The 16,961-nt window shown below is 42.2% G+C and overlaps 2 protein-coding genes across 5 annotated transcripts in view; both read left to right on the forward strand.

Moving 5' to 3' along the window:
• The first annotated feature begins 3,373 nt into the window (after positions 1–3,373).
• Positions 3,374–16,961, forward strand: part of LOC122920313 (4-galactosyl-N-acetylglucosaminide 3-alpha-L-fucosyltransferase FUT6-like) — a 28,895-nt gene continuing 15,307 nt past the window's right edge. Inside the window, exon 1 of one of the 3 annotated variants that reach the window (XM_044269725.1) lies at positions 3,374–3,433. The gene's annotated coding sequence lies outside the window, so the exon portion shown is untranslated. Of the gene's footprint in view, positions 3,434–8,087; positions 8,110–12,148; positions 12,282–16,961 lie in introns of those variants that run through there. The other 2 variants (XM_044269727.1, XM_044269726.1) reach the window with 2 other exon arrangements.
• Positions 3,409–16,961, forward strand: part of LOC122920311 (4-galactosyl-N-acetylglucosaminide 3-alpha-L-fucosyltransferase FUT6-like) — a 151,372-nt gene continuing 137,819 nt past the window's right edge. For both annotated transcript variants that reach the window (XM_044269719.1, XM_044269722.1), the window contains exon 1: positions 3,409–3,433. The gene's annotated coding sequence lies outside the window, so the exon portion shown is untranslated. The remainder of the gene's footprint in view (positions 3,434–16,961) is intronic.

Genomic DNA, 16,961 nt, shown 5'->3' on the forward strand with positions numbered 1-16,961 from the left:
TGCTGTGTACAGTTCTGGGCTCCTGTGAACAAGGCAGACATAGCAGAGCTGGAGAGGGTTCAGAGGAGGGCAATTCAAGTAATAGCTGGAATTGGTGGACTACAGTACCCAAAGAGATTATCAAAATGAGGGTTATTCACTTTAGAAAAAAGACAACTAAGGGACAATCTAATAACTATGTAAAAATATATCAGGGGTCAGTACAGAGATCTCTCCCATCATCTATTTATCCACAGGACTGTGACTGTGGCGAGGGGACATCCTCTGCGTCTGGAGGTAAGAAGGTTTGTACACAAACAGAAGAGGATTCTTTACATTAAGAGCATTGAGACTATGGAACTCTCTGCCTGAGGAGGTGGTGATGGTGAGTTCACTAAAAGAGTTCAAGAGGGCCTGGATGTATTTCTGGAGTGCAATAATATTACAGGATATAGCTACTAGAGATGGGTCGTTGATCCAGGGAGTTTTTCTGATTGCCTGATTGGAGTCGGGAAGGAATTTTTTTTCCCCTAAAGTGGGGAAAATTGGCTTCTACCTCACAGGTTTATTTTGCCTTCCTCTGGATCAACTTGCAGGATAACAGGCTGAACTGGATGGACAGATGTCTTTTTTGGGCATTATAAACTACTAGTAGAAGGACCCGGCTTCACACAGGTATATTTCATCTATTTCAATTTATGTTTGTTAGTGCCATTAAAAGATATTGACATTATCCACTATAACAGTGACATCTACAGTACCCTGCCCCCTTAACATTGACCTCCACAGCCCCCCACCCCTAAACACTGACCCCCCACAATGCCCTTCTCCTTAAAATGGGATCTCCACCCCAGCCTACCCCCTTAACTTTGACCTTCAGAGCAGCCTGCCCCTTTACCAGTGAGTTCCAAAGTACCCCACCCACCCCACCCCACAGGGGCCCAGCCATTTAACAGTGACCATAGGTTACAGTCCCCTTAACTGACCTTCACCATTCTCGGCCCACTTAACAGAGACCTCCACAGCAACTTCTCCTTTAAAAGTGACTGACACAGTAGCCTGCTTCCTTAATAATGACCTCCACTGTACCATGCTCCCTTAACAGTGACCTTACAGTACACCACTGCCCCTTTAATAGTGGCCTCCACAGTCCCCTCTACCTTAACAGTGACCTCCACAGTGCTTGCCCCTTTAACAGTGCCCTCCACAGCAACTTGCTCCCTTAACAGTGACCTCCACAGCGGCTGGTCCTTTATTAGTGATCTACACAGTACCCCGTCTCGTTAACAGTGATTTCCACAATAACCCGCCCCCTTAACAGTGACCTCAACAGAGCTCTGTTCCCTTAAAATGAAACCTCCACAACACTCCGTCCCCTTAACAGTGACCTGTACAGCACCCCGCCCCTTAACACTGACCTTCATAGTGGGTCGTCCCCTTAACTGTGACTTCCACCATTCCCTGCCCCTTAACAGAGACCTCCACAGCGCCCGCCCCTTTAACATTTACCTCCACAGCATCCAGTCCCCTTAACAGTGACCTCCACAGCAGCCTGTCCCTTTAACTATGGCCTCCACTGCGGCTGCCCCTTTATTAGTGACCTCCACAGTACCCCATCTCCTTAACAGTGATTTCCACAACACCCCACCCTTAACAGTGGCCTCTACAGCAATCTGCATTTTAACACTGACCTGCATAGCGGACCGTCCCCTTAACTGTGAACTCCATAGCAGCCTGCCCCTAGGGTGGCCAGAGGTCCGGTTTTAGGCCAGACAGTCTGCCTTTCAAACTCCCTGTCCTCCATCTGGCGCAGGGCCTGGACGGACATAGGGATGTTCTTTTAAACAGCTCACGCTCAGACAGCAGCACTGTGCCGTCTGAGCGTGAGCTGCAGGGAGAAAGTCACCCTCCTTCCTACCCCTGAAGCTGACAGTTGATTTTTAACTTTATTTTTTCAATCCCCGTAGGCTGCGGAGTGGGAGGTGGCGCAACCTAACTGGGTCGGGGTGTGGCTTACCGGGACCTGGGGGTGGGGTTTTTCAGTCTGTCTTTTGAGGGTGGTCTGAATGGCCACCCTACCTGCCCCCTTAACTGTGACATCTACAGCACTCCGATCGCTTAAGTGTCATCCACAGTACCCTGCCCCTTTAAAGCTGACCTACAACAGTGAAGAAAATATTGGCTGATAAGGGTCATGTGACCGTGTGTATGGCAGTTGGCATATCAGGAGAAAGACCTGGAAGCTTCTATTAGCTAATGTAGGTCATGTTATGTGCCATATTTGCATTTTTTGGGAATATCTCAGGAATGGTACGTCCTATAGTGTTGAGACCCAGTGTACCTGTGTGCCAAATTTCGTGATTATAAATGCGATGCTGTGGATTCCTTTAGCGGACATACACACATACACTCAGCTTTATATATTAGATGTTACTTTGTAAATGAAACAAATCACCACTTTTGATTTGTAATGTTAGTATTTTTTGTTGCAAATATCTGCCATTATTGACAAATGTCCCCTGATGTCTCACTAAACAGTAGCATGAATTTTGTATTTGAAGTTCACATTTATTGAATGCTGTGACTTGGAGGAGAGAGGAGCTCCTCTTGTGAACTTATTTATAGGCGTGTCTCTATTGTGAACTGTGTTCAGATATATTAAATCAACTCAATTCACTCCTTTTATACTTACAGTTTTAACTGTGGAGCGCTAGTTTATGATGGGATGATAATGTCATGTACAGTCAGGTCCATAAATATTGGGGCATTGACACAATTCTAACATTTTTGGCTCTATACACCACCACAATGGATTTGAAATGAAACGAACATGACGTGCTTTAACTGCAGACTGTCAGCTTTAATTTGAGGGTATTAACATCCAAATCAGGTGAACGGTGCAGGAATTACAACAGTTTGCATATGGGCCTCCCACTTGTTAAGGGACCAAAAGTAATTGGACAATTGGCTTCTTAGCTGTTCCATCACCAGGGATGAAACCCAGAGTCTGGTGATGTCTATGCGTTCCAGACTTCAGACTGCAAAGGATTTGCAACCAAGAATTAAAAAGTGAAAGTTTGGTTTTGATTATTATTCTGTCCCATTTCTTTTGGTCCCTTAACAAGTAGGAGGCACATATGCAAACTGTTGTATTTCCTACACCGTTCACCTGCATATACCCTCAAATTAAAGCTGACAGTCTGCAGTTAAAGCACGTCATGCTCGTTTTATTTCAAATCCATTGTGGTGGTGTATAGAGCCAAAAATTTTAAAATCGTGTTGATGTCCCAATATTTATGGACCTGATTGTACGTGACCAGTTTTTATTAGCTACCTGAATGCTATGCTAGTGGTTAAAATCTGTCCCACAGTTTCCTCCTTCATTTCCTGTCGAGTGAGATTCAACCTATTCAACCATTTCACTATTCACACAACTTTGGAGTCAGATATACAGGTACTTGCTCAATGCTCAGGTGTTATAATTCCATTTTTTTTGTAATGTCTATGCATAAAGCTAATTTATGAATAATTCTAAATGAGTGAATTCTCTGGAATATTCCCCAGATTGTACATATTTGTCTGATTTTATCACTTTACATTGAGATTGGATTATTTAATGTGTTAATTATTTGTTGTGGGAGAATTTCTATTTTCTGGGATGTTGTATACATAGCATAAATACACGGTATGTGTTTATTATTAGTTTTGCTCATTTGTTAGGATGTTATAAATTGTAATTTATCTTTAGCAAAGAACTGTACATTCGTCTTTTTAGTAGCAAAGTTATTCAAATATATTTTATCAAGATAATTAAATCACTGAATTTATTACATTTGAAAACTGTCAAAATAGATGAAGATACTCATTATGTCATTATTTGTAAAAAAAATAGGTTCTATAATTAAATCACAGTTTGCCCATATCAATGATCAGAACGTTATCAAATGTTATCACTTACAGTAAATGCTGGTATAGACCACAACTGAGATCTTGTGTATTGTTCATATTACGGCCATATTTCTGATCTATAGACCTGGGAGTCTACACAATACACAGAAACTCTGGACAGACTCAGCTGGGTGACTACTCAGCATATACTGTAAATTATATGAGAAGAACAGTATTGCTTCTCTTCACAGACCCTATAGTATTAATGCTGCCCAGTGTCAGGATTATATGTGTATTTTGATGTTGTGTAATATTTTCTTTTACTGGTTTGTGTTTTAAAGATGTTCTACATTAAACCTATAAGATGTATAAGAGTAATACACCAAATAAATACAGAACATGTATATGGTCTTGGTGAAATTCAATAGGCAGATTTATTACGATTGTAGGAACAGATATAAGAATGGTGAATTATACAAGCTATGTCTGTCATATTGCATTGCTTAGTTCTAACTAATGTTTCTGTCCCTTTATTTCGCAAACCTTCATTTACTTTTTTTCATTTTTTATTAGACCTTGTGTCACAGATTGGACTCTAACCTTTAAAAAAATGTTCTGCAACATTATGACATTATACTTAGAACAAGCTAAAAGAAAAGAGATTAGTATTTGGCATGTTTTAGCTTGTGGACATGGGTGTAACAGGCAAATATTCACCTGTTTTGCCAGCGTCTAGCTCAGGCATTGGGAAAAGCAGCCAACTGCTCTGCCTGAGCTGGGCTGGGCTCGGGCAGAAAGTGGAGGGTGGAGGGCTGCTTTAGCTGCTGATATCTCACGAATGGTAGCAGCTACAAACATTCAAATGGTCTTGTATGACAGCTGACATTCTAGGCTTTCATACAAGACCAAGCAACAGAGGAGAAATCACTGTTAGAAATTGAGTTGGGAATATACACGGGTAAAACCTTCTTTTACTTTCAATTTCAGCAGTATGCACTGCATCCCGATTTCTATCAGAGATATATTCCCCTGTACTTAACATATTGCTAGCTTATACCAAACCAGAGATATGAGCAGCTAAAGCAACCCCCCCCCCCCCCATTCAATCTGGAGGAGTAGAGATAGAGCAGTTACAGAGCTGACAGCTGCAGGAGGAGAGAAAAAACTCTAAAAATATATAGCAATATTGTATTATCATCATTGTATTGACCCAGATAATAAAATGATATTATTTTTGCCACACAGTGAACGCCATAAAAAAATTCCACAAAATAATGTAAAAATTGCTGTTTTTTAATCTTTCCCCCTAAAAATAAAAAATAACCCAAAATATACCCCAAAATGGTTCCTAAAAAAACGACAACTAATCCCGCAGAATTTTTTTTTTTTAAGAAAAATTATAAAGTTGTGACTGCTAGAACGCAAAAGGGAAAAATATTATTGGTCCTTTAAGGTCAAAATGAATGATGTCACTAAGGGGGTTAAAAATGCAATAGTGTCCCCTGAGTTGTGCACAGACACACATTAAAAATCTACAATGAAAAAAGTGAATATGTTGGGAGGGTTTTTATAATTTTAACGTGACTGTTAGGAGGTTAACCCATTCTTACGTGCTATCAATGCACAAGTCACAAGACTATTTTAGAGCTGTCATTTGAATGTAAAAACACAATCAAATCACAGGAAATTGGCAGGTAAATCGTAATCACACCCCACTACTGCCCCCAACGATGGTGACATAGCAAAACTTAGAATGGGTCCCTTGCACCAGCCAGTTTCCAGTATGTTTGCATAAATCACTCCCAGGCAATGCAGGATGCAAAGTGCAACGCCCTAGATTTCTGATGAATTTACATTTTATTTGTAATAAAAATGTTACCCTACGCCTCTCCACTTTTTTTTTCGATCTCTGTGTCAGTAAAGTGCAACAGTTGCTTAATATCTAAGGTCCTTATTCTGAACACTATATTTCACAATGTATTTACATCACGTAAACTAGCATAAATACATTGAATACATGGACATCCTGCTTCCCATCAATTACAAAGCTGTCAGCCTGCAGCCACCAACTAGGGGGAGCTCAGTGCATGGGAATTCATGCAGTTACGACGGAGTGAAATGGAGGCTGTAATTATCTGTTTGCACTAAACTCCCTGTAGTGGTGGCTGCATGAACATGCATGTTTTTCACATTTGGAATAGAAGAAAGGAATTCATAGCCGGGCCCTCCTTCCCGTCATGTGAGTTTCATGTCATCTCATGTCGGTGTTTAAACCAAGCCTCATGGTATGATAACTGCTGTGACTGACAACTGACACACTCGCAGACAAAAAAATGGTTGTATTTAGTGTAAATGTGGTATGCTCCATCTCCATCAGAAATCATATACACACAGTAGAGATGAGCAAATTTTAAAAAAAATTCATTTTGTGTCCAATTTGCCACATTTTTGTTTAAATTCAGTTTGTGTCCAAATTAATTCTACACGAATCAAATATGCTTCTTACACTCCTAGGACTTCTTTAAATAATGTTTTCTTATACTTTTTTTAAAATCTTTTTTACAACTTTTTCTCCCCCACTTCCCTTTTAAGTCCTTGAGCACAATGAGAACAATAACAAATAATGTCAGAATAACACTGACATATAGCTAAGAGTAAGGCCCCTTTCATATGAGTGAGTTTTCCACGCGGGTGCAATGCGTGAGGTAAACGCATTGCACCCGCACTGAATCTGGAACCATTCATTTCTATGGGGCTGTTCACATGAGCGGTGATTTTCATGCATCACTTGTGCGTTGCGTGAAAATCGCAGCAAGCTTTATATTGTGCGTTTTTCATGCAACGCAGGCCCCATAGAAGTGTGGATGCGGTGCGATTTTCACGCATGGTTGCTAGGTGATGATCGGGACCCGATCTTTATTATTTTCCCTTATAACATGGTTATAAGGGAAAATAGTGACATTCTTAATACAGAATGCTACGTAAATTAGGGATGGAGAGGTTAAAAAAATATAAAAAATTTAACTCACCTCATCCACTTGATCGCACAGCCCGGCTTGTCTTCTTTCTTCTTCTTTGAGGACCTGGGAGAAATAGACCTTTGGTGACGTCACTACGCTCATCAAATGGTGCGTCACATGGTCTATCACCCTTCACATGGTCCGTCACATGGTACATCACCCTGGTGATGGACCATGTGATGAGCGCAGTGACGTCACCAAAGGTCCTTTTCTCTCAGGTCCTAAAAGAAGAAGAAAGAAGACAAGCCGGGCTGCGCGAACAAGTTGATGAGGTGAGTTTAATTAATTAATTTTTTTTAACCCCTCCATCCCTAATTTACCTTGTTATAAGGGAAAATAATAAAATCTACACAACACCTAACCCAAACTCGAGCTTCTGTGAAGAAGTCCGGGTTTGGGTCTGGGTACCAAACATGATGATTTTTCTCCCGCGCGTGCAAAACGCATTAAAACGCTTTGCACTCGCGTGGAAAAATAGCGCATTTTCCCGCGACGCACCCGCATTCTATCCGGCCCTCACACGCGACACCCGTGTGAAAGAGGCCTAAACGCATGGTTAACTGTGTTCATGATCAGCGTGTTTAAAACACCACTTCGTCAGAAGTGTTATGCTTTTTCATATCACAAAGCATCCAAATATTGTCACTGCTCCATCCCCCTCCAATCACTGAGCACCAGAGTGGATATTGCCACCATGATCGGTAAGTACTACCACCACTCTCTGATCAACTACCACTCCCATCCTCCATGTACTCCCAGTGTTCTGCTGCATACAGTATATGGAAATAAATGTCTAAACTAACAAACTCCTTTAAAAGACAAATCACTTGTAAGCAATATAAGACTTTCAGAAGCCTACAAAAAAATTTGCTATTACAATGTAATGAAAATCAACTTTTATTAAATCAAGGTCTAAAGGCAGGTTTGGATTTATTCTTGGTTCCCATCACATTTTTGGCATAAAATATACAAAGTAACACAGACGAGAAGTATGATAGTTTTAATGCATCTTAAAGGGGCTGTCAAAGATTACAAAAAAGGTCTAACTTTCCCCAAAAAAATTGCACTACTTTTGTCAGTGAATCCAGCTGAGCTGCAACACCAGACACAACCCACGAACATGAATGGCGCTATTTCTGGAAAAACAGACCTTTGCTTTAAAGTCATGGACAACGTCTTTAACCTCTGTTTTGGGCCAGACTAATAGGGCCGTATTTACCAGGTGATTTTATTTTTTCATTTTTTATTGTCGCCTTCTAAAAGCTATACGGCCCCTTTCGCACGCATTGCACCCGCACTGAATACGGACCCATTTATTTCTATGGGGCTGTGCAGATGAGCGGTGATTTTCATGCATCACTTGTGCATTGCGTGAAAAATCGCAGCATGCTCCTCTTTGTGCGTTTTTCATGGCCCATAGAAGTGAATGGGGCTGCGTGAAAATTGCAAGCATCCGCAAACAAGTGCGGATGCGGTGCGATTTTCACGCACGGTTGCTAGGAGACGATCAGGATGGAGACCCGAGCATTATTATTTTCCCTTATAACATGATTATAACGGAAAATAATAGCATTCTTTTTTTATTTTTTTTCATTATTATTTATTTTCAAAAAAGAGATAAAAATTTACAATATACCAATTTGGTGTCAAAATACAGAGTACAATACAACATATATTAAATCTCCCTCTTATTTAATACCCACCCACCTCTCCCTTCAGCCCCCTTTTTCTTCCGCAGAGCTACCGTCGTCGCACCTGATGTTTTTATTTCCAGCTACCCCATATCCGCTGCCAGACTGCTTTTTTTCCCTACTGTATGGGCAAGATTATATTCGTACAACTTTACCCTGTTCATATACTCTATCCATTCCTGGAAATAGGGGTATTGAGTGGAGCCCCCGTGTTTAACTATTATTATTTTAGACAAGGCAATGCCCCGATACCAAAGTAATTGCTCAATTATATTTTTGCTTGTCTCTGGTAAAGTACCCAGGATCGCATAATCAATGCGCACTTCGTATTTCATTGGTGAACTATTCTGCAATTTCCGAAATATTTTCATCCAATACTCTTTTATCCCCGGGCATTCCCACAACAAGTGTTTGTACTCTCCGCTGTCTTTGTTGCATTTATAACAATTCTGTTCTCTGTCTTTATAGATAATGTGCAATAATGCTGGTGTGTAGTAAAGACGGTGTATGATTTTCAAAATAATCCATGCCTGACCAGGGGAGACCGTGAAAATAATAGCATTCTTAATACAGAATGCTTAGTACAATAGGGCTGGAGGGGTTAATTATTTTTTTTTAACTAACCTTAATCCACTTGTTCGCGCAGCCAGCATCTCTTCTGCCTTCATCTTTGCTGTGCACAGGAAAAGGACCTGTGGTGACGTCACTACGCTCATCACATGATCCGTCACATGATTCATCACCATGGTAAAAGATCATGTGATGGACCATGTGATGAGTGCAGTGACGTCATCAAAGGTCCTATTCCTCAAAGAAGAAGACAGAAGAGAATCCGGGCTGCGCAAACAAGTGGATTAAGGTGAGTTAAATTATTTTTTTAACCCCTCCAGCCCTATTGTACTATGCATTCTGTATTAAGAATGCTATTATTTTCCCTTATAACCATGTTATAAGGGAAAATAATACAATCTACACAACACCTAACCTAAACCAGAACTTCTATGAAGAAGTTTGGGTACAAAACATGCCAATTTTTCTCACGCGCGTGCAAAACGCATTACAATGTTTTGCACTCGCGCAGAAAAATCACGCATTTTCCCGCGACGCACTCGCATCCTATCCGGGCCAAAAACATGATGCCCGTGTGAAAGAGGCCTAACTTTTTTAGTTTTCCATCTATGTAGCCATATGAAGGCTTGTTGTTAGCAGGACAAGTTGTAGTTTTTAATGGTGCCATTCTGAGGTACACATAACTTACTGATTAACTTTTATTAATTCTTTTTGGAAGGGAGATGGGAAAAAACAGCAATACTACCACTGAGATTTTATGTTATAAATAGGGATGAGCGAATCAAATTTGATCCGAATTTCAAGAAAAATTCAATTTGCACCGAAGCCGAATTTCCTCACTCTTTGTGGTAACGAATCATAGTTTTCTTAAAATGGCTGCTGCACGTGTGAGGACATGGAGAAAGAAACTCTGAGAAGGCGGGGTCACCACTAATGCCATGCATGCAGCCAATAAGCAGCCAGCCAGCCCTGTGATGTCACAGCCCTATAAATAGCGTCAGCCATCTTAGATTCTGCCATTTACCAGTGTACTTAGTGTAGGGAGAGACGTCAACAGGCGCTAGGAACAGTGTTAGAAAAAACTTCATTGTGCCGAAAAAGCGATTTACAAGTGCAGGGCAAGATTATTCAAGGTGTAGGGAAAAGATAGGAAGGAATCATTCCACAGCTTTTATGTAGAACAGGGTTCAGTAGGGGAGGTTACAGCCTGAGTAATAGAAACAATCCTATTACACCTTGCTGCACTGACTGGGGATCCAAATTGCCATTATACAGCTCTGTAATTCCAGCAAACCGTTCTTATTAGGGTGCAAGTGCTGTTTGGCCTAGTAGGTAGTGAAATCCCGGCGCAGGAGTGCGTGATGACATCATCGCTCGCACTTGTGCTGGGACGCAGCACAGTAGAGTGTGCTCGCCTGCCATCGCGCGCCTGGACATAGGTGAGTATTTAGCTTTTATTTTTTTTATTTTATGGACCAACTTTGGGGGACATGGGGGACATGGGGGACACACACAGGAGGACATGTGGAGAGACAGTACATCGGGGCTAAATTTCAGTATGGGGCAAATTACTATGTGGGGGAAAATTATGGTGGGATTAATGTGTGAAGGCAAATTATTGTGGAAGGGAATACTATGTGGGGGCAAATTATTATTGGAGGGATTGTGGTAGAAAATTACCATATGGAGCAATGTGGGGGAAACTACTTTGTGGGGTCAGTGTGGGGGAAATTACAGTATGGGGGAAAACTATTATATGGGGGCAGTGTGGGGGAAATTACTGTGTGGGACAGTGTGGGGAAACTACTGTGTGGGGCAGTGTGGGGGAAATTACTGTGTGGGGCAGTGTGGGGGAAATTACTGTATGGGCGCAAACTACTATATGGGAGCATTATAGTGGAAATTACTGTGTGGGGAAAACTACAATATGGGGGCACTGTGGGGTAAATTACTGTGTGGGGCAGTGTGGGGTAAACTACTGTATGGAGCAGTGTGGGGGAAACTACTCTGTTGGGCAGTGTGGGGGAAACTACTGTATGGGGTCAGTGTGGGGGAAATTACAGTATGGGGGAAAACTATTATATGGGGGCAGTGTGGGGGAAACTACTGTGTGGGACAGTGTGGGGGAAACTACTGTGTGGGGGAAATTACTGTATGGGCGCAAACTACTATATGGGAGCATTATAGTGGAAATTACTGTGTGGGGGAAAACTACAATATGGGGGCACTGTGGGGTAAATTACTGTGTGGGGCAGTGTGGGGTAAACTACTGTATGGAGCAGTGTGGGGGAAACTACTCTGTTGGGCAGTGTGGGGTAAACTACTGTATGGAGCAGTGTGGGGGAAACTACTCTGTTGGGCAGTGTGGGGGAAACTACTGTATGGGGCAAACTACTATATGGGGCAGTGTGGTAGAAATTACTGTGTGGGGCAAATTACTATGTGGGGGAAATTACTGTGTGGGGCAAACTACTATATGGGGCAGTGTGGGGTAAATTACTGTGTGGGGGCAAATTACTATGTGGGATTACTATGGGGGCAGTGTGGGGGAAATTACTATATGGGGGCTGCATGGGGGGCCTTGCTTTTGGGGAGGCACTGTAGGGGCAATTCTATTATTTCTGGGGACACTATAAAGGGATTATTACCTGGAGCACAGTATAGGGTGTTATTATTACTAAGGGCACTCTAGGGGACATTATAGCTGCTGTGGACACTATAGGGACATTTGGGGTAATTTATCAAACTGGTGTAAAGTAGAACTGGCTTAGTTGCCCGTAGCAGCCAATCAGATTCCACCTTTCATTTTTGACAGCTCTTTTGGAAATCCAGTTCTACTTTACACCAGTTTGATAAATGACCCCAGTATGTCTACTGGTGTCACTATTTTTTCAGCAGTATAGTACCTGGGACATTGGGGAGCACAACAGGCACAGTATTGGGAGTGGCAGCAGGATGACATTGTCGGGACACTAGGATGGGGAGGTTGATGGAAAATTTGAGAAATCTAACTTGTTTGTGTTACACTTACAAACTCTGTAGAGACACGATGTGGCTGAAAGAATTTGTCATGGTGGTCTAACGGAGGAGAAGAGGAAAAAGAAGGTCTACATGACTGGAGACGTCACTGGATGTAAGAGGCATGTGGTGCTGTATTCTTCTCCAAGTTTTTTTTATTATAATTATATGTATTTTAAATTTGGTGACCAAATTTTTCAGTTTAGGAGACAATTTGGGGTAATATGGGGTATTTTTTTTAGTCTGGAGATGTCATATGGCCTAGGAAGAGACTGTGGCGCTCACGAAGCACCGCAGCCTCTTCATACAAAAGAAAAACGAAACTAAAAATGAGGGAGGGGCCCAAGTTGTTTAGACAGCCTGGGGCCTATCGTTCACTTAATCTGCCCCTGCCCCCAAACCAGCAAGTAATCAGCACTACTGGTCAGAGTAAGGCTGTTTCCACATGATCTGATTTTCATTAAAGTGCGGCCAAATAATGAGGCATTTTGCCACGATTCTATGTAAATTAGATCATGTGGAAACAGCCTTACTGTGACCAGGAGTGGTGATTGGACTAAAACCTGTCAGTCAATAGCACTGACGGGATCTCCTCCAATGAGGCAGCTCTGCTAGAAGGTCTGCTACCTGTGTGATCAGTTCGGAGCCCTACTACTGCAAGGGGGAGGAGCCTGGCTCAGGACCTGGGGACACAACTAGCAACACAGAGGGCCATGAGGTGAGGAAGGAATCTACATGTATTGTAATTGGATTAAAAAAGTGCTTGCATGTATGAAAGTGTGAGTATGTATGAGTACCTGCATGTATGACAGTGTATGTATGTAAGAGTGCCTGCATGTATGACAGTGTGTATATGTAAGAGTACATGCATTTATGACAGTGTGTGTATGAAAGGGTGCCTGCATGTTTGACAGTGTGTGTATGAAAGGGTGCCTGGATGTTAGACAGTGTGTGTATGAAAGGGTGTCTGCATGTTTGACAGTGTATGTATGTAAGAGTGCCTGCATGTATGACAGTGTGTGTATGTAAGAGTACATGCATGTATGACAGTGTGTGTGTATGAAAGGGTGCCTGGATGTTTGACAGTGTGTGTATGAAAGAGTGCCTGCATGTATGACAGTGTATGTATGTAAGAGTGCCTGCATGTATGACAGTGTGTGTATGTAAGAGTACATGCATGTATTACAGTGTGTGTATAAAAGGGTGCATGCATGTATGACAGTGTGTGTATGAAATAGTGCCGACATGTGTAGAAGTATGTGTGTAACAGAGTTCTGTTGCTGTATTTATGCACAGAGCTTGGTTCTGTTACCTTATCTAAGTACAGAGCTTGGTATTGTTATGGTATCTAAGTACTGAGCTTAAAGGGGGCGCCTAAGTTCAAATTTTTGAGGCCAAACTACAGGGATGCTGTTAAAATAAAAATAAAAAACAAACACTTAAACTCACCATCCTTATCACTATTTGATCAAGCACCAATACACTGTTCTCTCCGCCAGGCTGCAGCTGGAACATAATGTTTTGGCTTGGCTGCAGTGGTAAAATACCTGCGTACCGCACTTGACTGCTGTAACTAATCACTGGCCTCAGTGGTGTACAGCACTAAGACCAGTGATTAGCTACAACAGTCATGTGCACTATTACACTACAACTTCCTATATAAAGGATTCTTTTAAAGGCTGTTCATGCAAATTGGAAAACCCCCTTAAGTGTCATTATTTGTTTGAAACTATAGGGTGGGCCCCTAGAGTCACTTCCACTGGTGGGCACTTGGCACCCCAGTCCAACACTAGGTGTGGCAGGCGCAGCACTATGAAGTGCCTTTTGCGCTGTGACATTAGAAGAATTTTGACATCTCTGACTTTTTAGTCTAACCCGACTGTCTATTACTCTGTAATTCCTCTAGCGCCGTTCTATGGAAGAAGTAGGTTTAAAGAGCACACCAAATGCTTGAAATAACTTCTTTATTAACTTCAACTTTTCTTCATATATAACACTGCCTCCTCTGCAGCAGATAGTCCATGTACATAACACATGTTGAAAAGATATCTGGGACAGTGCCGCCCCCCCCCCCCCCGCGCCCCCACTTAGCACCCCCCCCCCCTTTAGCACGCCACTGGTAGGGAGCATGTGTTATTTCTTTCAAATGCATCACAGCCACAATATTCCTGCAATTGTTGCTGACCACTTTGCCCAGTTGGAGTTGTTGAGGAGGATTGTTGCTGCTTGATGCACTTAAGCAATGATTAGGCCTCACTTTACACATGCAATACGAGGGAGGGGGCATGAGAGTAATGCTCTGCCTTGCTCCTGTTGGGGATGGGAGGGTGTCATTGGGAAAGGACATGTGGCAGGCGCAGCACTATGAAGTGCCTCTTGCGCTGTGGCATTAGAAGAATTTTGATATCTCTAACTTTTTAGTCCAACCAGACTGTCTGTAATTCTTCTAGCTCCGTTCTATGGAAACAGTAGGTTTAAAGAGCACACCAAATGCTTGAAATAACTTCTTTATTAACTCCAACTTTTCTTCATATATAACACTGCCACCTCCGCAGCAGATAGTCCATATACAAAACGCGTGTTGAATAAAGTATTATAAAATGGCGGTATGCATAAGATGGTGGTTCAAATGTTCAATCTTGTCATTCAACATAAAATGGTGGATATATTTCTCTCTTGAGTATCTGTACTCTCACGTTAAGTTATTTAAGCACTTTATGATCTCTCTGAGTATATCTCTCTGGTATATCTGAGGTCTAACTAATAGTTCACTTGCTGAATTTGGTCGCTATTTACAGTATGTAGTTAGCAGTAACTATTTGCAGATTGGTTGAGTATGATCTGGTATGGTTGTATGCAATTTGGATTGCAATATGGAATTTGAATTTGGATTGTGAACTTTGTAGTTTGCAATTGTAGTTTGTTTGTATGTGAACTTTGTATATCTGGTTTAAATAACTATTTTGGCCTCATGCTTCCGTAAAACACAGCTCTTAGTGGAGTATGTGTCTGTTCCGCTCCTTTCTCTGGTGAATAATTCCAGCAGCTCCTGCTAGGGGGAATTTCCCACACAAGCTGTGTGTGAGGATGGCTTTAATTGGTCAAAACTCCTGGGCTGTGTGAGGCTAGCTAGAATTGGTCAAGACTCCTGCTTAGCAACAACAGTTTAAATCTATGCTTTCTGTTGTGTCTGCTGTGTCATTGAGCTTACCTACATTAGATAATGAATCTTAAAGGCATATTATCTTTTCTGCTTCTGTGAACACAATATATAACAGTTATATGACATCCAAACATGAAGTCACTGTAAATAACTCTGCTTTTGTCTTTAACACACAAACATAGGAACTGTATTAAGGTTATTGGCAGGTTTAGCTGTTTAAACATATAAGCCATATTAGCAACCTAGGACAGGTCTTAGCTGGCCAGCTACACTAGGTGCAGTTATATGTTCTAAAGCCCTTTTTGTAGTGTATTAGTAGAAAAAGAAATATATATATTTGCCGTTCAGCAGTGCAGTTATATGTTCTAAAGCTTTTTGTGGTGTGTATTAGTGGAAAAAGAAAACATATATTTGCCGGACAGCGGTGCAGTTATCTGTTCTAAAGCCTTTTGTGGCGGGCATTAGTGGAAAAAGGCACTAGCAAAAAGTTTGCCTTGGAAAAGCTGTCCAGCCCGGCCTATAGTGTGGCATCAGAGCGGATGTTTAGTGCAGCGAGGCCATAGTTACCCCAAGAAAAACTCGCCTGTCCACCCAAAATGTAGAGAGAGACTGACCTTTGTCAATCAGGCGTGGATCAGCCAGGATTTCCACCCACCAATGCCTGATGCATCAGTCTAGATGATCCATGGTGCCACACCAACACTTTGACAAAAGAGACCGGTTTCTTTTGGCTACCTGCCTGAGCTACTATTCTGATGCTGCCACCCACCTGATGCCACACATCTAATACCAAGTGCTCCTTCTTTCACCCACCATCTTCAGCTAGTACTGGTATTGCCACCCATCTCACCACTCTGTCACCAGGTCACTCTCTGGTCTGATGCTGCTGCCACCTCCACACTATGTCACCTTGCCACTCTGTGGTCTCCTGATGCTGCTGCCACCTCCATACTATGTCACCTTGACACTCTGTGGTCTTCTGATGCTGCCGCCTCCTCCACACTCTGTCACTGGATCACTCCGGTCTCTTGATACTGCTTCCACCTCCACACTGTCTCCTTGCCACTCTGTGGTCTCCTCATGCTGCTTTCATCTCCACACTATGTCACCTTGCCACTCTGTGGCCTCCTGATGCTGCTGCCACCTCCACGCTATCATTGTCCACTCTGTGGCTTCCTGATGCTGCCGCTACCTCCACCACCTGTAATTTAATCTACCATCCACAAGGACACCCAAATCCTGCTCTATAAGTGACTCTCCCAGTACTACATCACCTAGGACATATGAAGCACATAGATTATTACTACCAAGATGCATAACTTTACATTTGTCTACATTGAACCTCATTTGCCAAGTTGATTCCCAATCACTCAGAGTGTTCAAGTGCTTGTGTCCCTTTCTCAGACTCTCAGAGATATAAGCACGCATAGCGACCCTTTCAGGTTGGGAGAGATTGTATAAACGAGATTTACCCAGCTTGGCGCCTGGGGTGAGATTAATAGGGCAATCGTACTACCTGTGAGGGGGCAAGTCCTGAACACCACTCTCAGAGAACACATCCAAAAATTCAGAGAGAAAAGATGGTACAGTCTTAGTAGAAACCTCAGAAATAGATGTCGTGAGGCAATTCTC

The sequence above is a fragment of the Bufo gargarizans genome, chromosome 10 (genome assembly GCF_014858855.1).
Source record: "Bufo gargarizans isolate SCDJY-AF-19 chromosome 10, ASM1485885v1, whole genome shotgun sequence".
Lineage (NCBI taxonomy): Eukaryota > Metazoa > Chordata > Amphibia > Anura > Bufonidae > Bufo > Bufo gargarizans.